Source organism: Castor canadensis, chromosome 17 (genome assembly GCF_047511655.1).
Source record: "Castor canadensis chromosome 17, mCasCan1.hap1v2, whole genome shotgun sequence".
In the NCBI taxonomy this organism is placed as follows: Eukaryota; Metazoa; Chordata; class Mammalia; order Rodentia; family Castoridae; genus Castor; species Castor canadensis.
In genome coordinates, this window is record NC_133402.1 from 48,510,511 (window position 1) to 48,515,474 (window position 4,964).

Sequence of the window (4,964 nt, forward strand, 5' to 3'; positions counted from 1 at the left end):
TACAGGACACATCTGGGTAGGGTGAAGTGCTGTGGTCTCTTTCCTGAAAAGAACCCCAACACACACTCTGACAGGCTCTTAGGAGAAATCGTGGAAAGCCAAATGCAATGGGAATTGAAGGCATCCCCCCATCAAAGGAGTAGCAGTCTAAGGACCTAGGGGACACTCCAAGGGATACAGGGGAGCAGGGACAACCATGTAGAAGGGTGGAGAAGGGCACTCCAGAGAGAAGGCTCAGCATATGCACAGAAAGCACAGGGAGGGGTTCAGGGTTACCAAATACCCAGTAACTCTGTGTATTCCTTTTTTTTGAGATAGGGTTTTTCTTTGTAGCCCAGACTGACCTCAAACTTGCAAATCTCCTGAGAACTGGAATTAGAGGCATATATCACCATGTTCAGTTCATATTATTGATTTTTGTTGTTGTTGTTGTTGTTGGTATTGGGCTTTGAACTCAGAGCTTCATACTTGCTAGGTAGGTGCTCTACCACTTGAGTCACTCTGCTAGCCCTTTTTTGTGATGGGTTTTTTTGAGATAGGGCCTCTCGAACTATTTCATACCTTGATGCTCCTGATCTCTGCCTCCTGAGTAGCTAGTATTATAGGCATGAATCACCAGCACCTAACTTTTTTTTTTTTTAATGGTAGTGGAGTTTGAACTCAAGGCTTTGCGATTGCAAAGCAGGCACTCTACCATTTGAGCCACACCTCCAACCCAATTTTTTTTGGTGATATTGGGGTTTGAACTCAGGGGCTCATGCTTACTAGGCACTCTACCAGTTGAGCCACTCTGCCAGCTCCAATTTTTTAAAACTGTGATAAAATACACATAACATAAAATTTACCATCTGAGTTTTTTTTTGTTTTTTTTTTTTTTGAGGCAGGGTCTCACTGTTTTGCCCAGGCTGGCCTCAAACTCATGATCTTCCTGCTGCAGACTCTGGCAGCTAGCATTGACTTTTCTTTCTTTCTTTTTTTTCTGTACTGGGGTTTGAACTCAGGGTCTACACCTTGAGCCAGTCTGCCAGCCCTTTTTTGTGAAGGGTTTTTCAAGAGAGAGTCTCTCAAACTATTTGCTTGGGGCTGGTTTCAAACCATGATCCTGCTGATCTTTGTTTCCTGAGTAGCTGGTATTATAGCGTCTGACTTTTTTTTAAAATAAATTCTTAATTTTTTCTTTCTTTCTTTTTTATTTTTTTAAAGGGGAGAGCACGGATGCTGTTCCCCACTACCACAGACTATGTAGCCGAGTTTCCCACATTTGGGGAAATCGCAGGGGTCGGCACATCCAGAGTTCAATGGATAAGCCTCACCCTGGGAAAACCACCTTCGTGATCATGGTATTTCCCCTGCCAGGTAAGTATACTTTCTTTATTTTTTGCGGCACTGGGATTTGAACTCAGATCCTCACACTTTCTAGGCAAGCACTCTTAACTGGCCACTCTGCTAGACTTTTTTTTTTTTTGTGGGACTGAGGTTTGAACTGTGGGCTTTGTGCTTGCAAAGCAGGAACTCTACTGCTTGAGTCACACCTCTTGCTCATTCTGGTTAGGAGATGTGGTCTTGCAAACTATTTGCCTGGCTGGCCTCCAACCAAGATCCTCCCAATCTCGGCCTCCCAAGTAGCTAGGATTATAGGCTTGAGCTACCAATGTCTGGCTCCTTTTTTTTTTTTTCTCCTTCCTTTCCTTCCTTCCTTCCTCCTTCCCTTCCTCCCTTCCTTTTATCTTTCCTACAATACTGGGAATTGAACTCAGTGCCTTGAGCTTGCCAGGCAAGTACTCTATCACTTGAGTCACGCTCCTGGTCTTTTTGCTTGCAGTTTGTTTTTCAGACAGTCTCACACTAACTGCCTGGGCTGGCCTGGAACTGTGATCTTCCTACCTCTACTTCCTGGGTAGCTCTGATTACAGATGTGCACCATTATGCTTGGTCCTGCTGCATTGTTCATTTTTAAGTGTACAAATAATTAATTCTAGTCTAATCATCTCCTTTTTATTCCCCCTTGACTTAGGGAAACGATAAAGTGTCAATGGTCACCACTGATGAGACTGGCCAGGAGCAGCACAGTTAGTCTGCTATAAAAAGAAATGAAGTACCAACATAAGTCACATTGACTTCAGGGCTCCAGGGAGTGACTGAAGAATTCACTCTAGATTAGGGGTGGTTAAGGAGGGCTTCTTGGAGAAGATGGAATTTAGTTTAACCTTGAGAGAGGGATAGGATTTAAACTGGTATAGGAAATCTAGGACACCCAAACCTTAGTGTGGCATATCCAGAAATATAATGCTTTTTTTTTTTTGTTTTAATGATGGTGAAGGAACAGGAAATGAGATGGGTGGAGAGTTTAAGCGATAACTGACAATCTTCAGTGCTTGGCTAGAAGGTTAAACTTTGCTCCTAGAGTGAAAGCTGGAGAAGTGGCAGGCATGAAAGCCTTTTCAATTAGAACCAAAATGTGTAAGTAAAATGTCATCAGTTGGTGAATGGATAAGCAAAATGTGGCATATTCATACAGTGGACTATTACTCAGCTATAAAAAGAAAGAGAATACTGATATGATTCCATTTTTTTGGGTGGTACTAGAGTTTGAACTCAGGGCCTCACACTTGCTAGGCAGGAGCTCTACCACTTGAGACACTCTACCAGTATGATTCCATTCTTATGAAATGTCCAGAACAGGCAAATCTATAGAGACATACAGTAGATTTAGTGGTTGCCTAGGACTGAGGGTAGGGTTTTGGAGGAAAAGAAGAGTGATCATTAATGTGAGGAGGGGGTGTTTCTTTTTTGGTTAATGAAAATGTTCTAAAACTGATTATAGTGATGATTACACAGATCTCTGAATATACTAAAAACATTGAGCTTCTTATTTGAATTTAATTTAATTTTTTGGTGGGACTAGAATTTGAACTCAGGGCTTCATGCTTGGAAAGCAGGTGCTGTATGACTTGAGATGTGTCTCTAGCCCCAGCCTTTTCTTTTTCTCTGGTTATTTTTGAGATATGATCTCACTTTTTGTCCAGGCCAGCCTGGATGGTGATCTTTCTATTTAATGCTTTCTAGCTGGGATGCTAGGTGTTCATCACAACATTCAGCTTTTTTCAGTTGAGATGGGGGTTTCAAGAACTCTATTTCTAGGCTGGCCTTGAATGGCAAACCTCCAGATCTCAGGATTCCAAATACCTAGGATCAAAGGTGTGAGCCACTGGTGCCCCCTTTTTTTTTTTCTCAAAATAGGATCTCACTATGTTATCCAGGCTGGTCTTGAATTCCTAGGCTCAAGCCACCCTCCATTCTGAGTAGCTGGGACCCACTGTATCCCATTGTGTATGTGAACTGTGTCTCAATAAAGTTGTTACAACAAAGGAGTTGATCTCGGAGCAAACATCTGCCTCCACTGAGGTGACAGGCATTGGAGTGGCAGTCCTGACTATAGTCACATCATTCTGTGAGACTCCCTGAAACCAGGGCTGGAGGGGAAGGCTGGGAGCAGGAGACTGAACAGGGGGCTGTGTTCTTTCTGGATATTGCCTCCCCTCCTCCCCCTGCACCCTGACCCTTCAACTGTCCCTTGACAGACCCAAGTGCACCCCTCTTTTGCATCAGCTGCTTCCCATGGTCACATTCCCCCATAGACAGTTCTGGTCAGAGCTCAGTGCCTAGAGCCGGTGGTAGTGCCATGGAACAGAGCCTCCTTTCTTCCCTCCATAACCCAGTGTCAAGATTATGTATTCTTTATTCTGCACCGACCCTGACATAGACTCACACCTCTTTGCATCTCAGTCTTTCCCAATGCCCTTACTGGGCATTTAGTGGGCGCATGCTCCAAATGCTTTACCCAGGCTTTCTACCCCTTCCTGAATTCTGATCAAGTCAGCCTTCCTCTCTTGCAGCCCTTTTTCAGGGAAGGGAAATTTGTGTCCAGAATTGGTGCTGTCTTTTGGCCACAGGCTCTAGGTGGTGGTTGTTCCTATTGCTCTTTGTTTGCCTAATCCTTAACTAACTCCCTTAAGCCTTTTTCAGATGTACAGCCCTACAGACATGCAGATCTTGAGAAGGCCAACTGCTGCGGTCATGTGCTCCTTGAACAGCATTAGAAATGGCCGGACACTTGCCCAGAACTCATTTGGAGACCTTGGCACAAGCCTCTTCCTATTTAGGACCTCAGAATTCACATCAGAGACAGAGAGGACTAAAATACTCAGGAGGTGGCCTCAGGACTCTGTGTGCCCTCAGGATGGAGAGGAAATAATTGCCACGACACATCCCCAGCTCAAAAATGGTACTCAGAGGGGCCTGGCCTCCAAAGCCCTTAGCTCTTCCAGCCCGTGCTACAGGTTACTGACCTCACCTACAGCCAAAGAAAGATTGTTCCCCAGTTATCTAAGGGAAGCAGAGATTCTCACTGGGTGGCAGAAGTGATCATGGATATGGGGAGTAGAGGATAGATCCTCATAAGCCACGATTCTGGGGTTCCCAGAAACTGTACCCTTACTGTAGGCAGGGCAATGCTCTTGTTATAAAATCCCACCAAGGAAGTGCCTACTATGTGTTTTCCAGAGGTGCTTCATGATACCCACAGTTGCTGAATCAGACCATAGTTGCTGGTCCAAACAAGGCCTGGTGTTGGAGGCTTCTTCAGCTGGCTCCCACCTCTCATTGCTCTTCTTATATAGCCTCAATGCTTTTTTTTAAAATTAGTATTATTGTTTTGATGGTACTGGATATTGAACTCAGGACCTCACACTTGCTAGGCAGGACCTCCACTTGAGCCATGCCTCCAGTCCCTATTGCCTTTTTTTTTTTTTTTGGTGGGACTAGGATTTGAACTCAGGGTCTCTCTCTTTGCAAAGCAGGTACTCTACCACTTGAGGCACACCTCCAGTCCATTTTTTGCTGTGGTTATTTTGGAGATGGTGTCTTATGATCTATTTACCTGGGCTGGCCTCAAACCACATTTC

At 44.4% G+C, this 4,964-nt stretch overlaps 1 non-coding gene across 1 annotated transcript; it reads right to left on the reverse strand.

Annotated features, from left to right (window-relative positions):
- Positions 1–1,200: 1,200 nt before the first annotated feature.
- On the reverse strand, positions 1,201–1,364 carry LOC141418744 (U1 spliceosomal RNA). Its single transcript, XR_012443388.1, has one exon. It is a non-coding gene; the product is annotated as a U1 spliceosomal RNA (small nuclear RNA).
- Between the last annotated feature and the right edge of the window lie 3,600 nt (positions 1,365–4,964).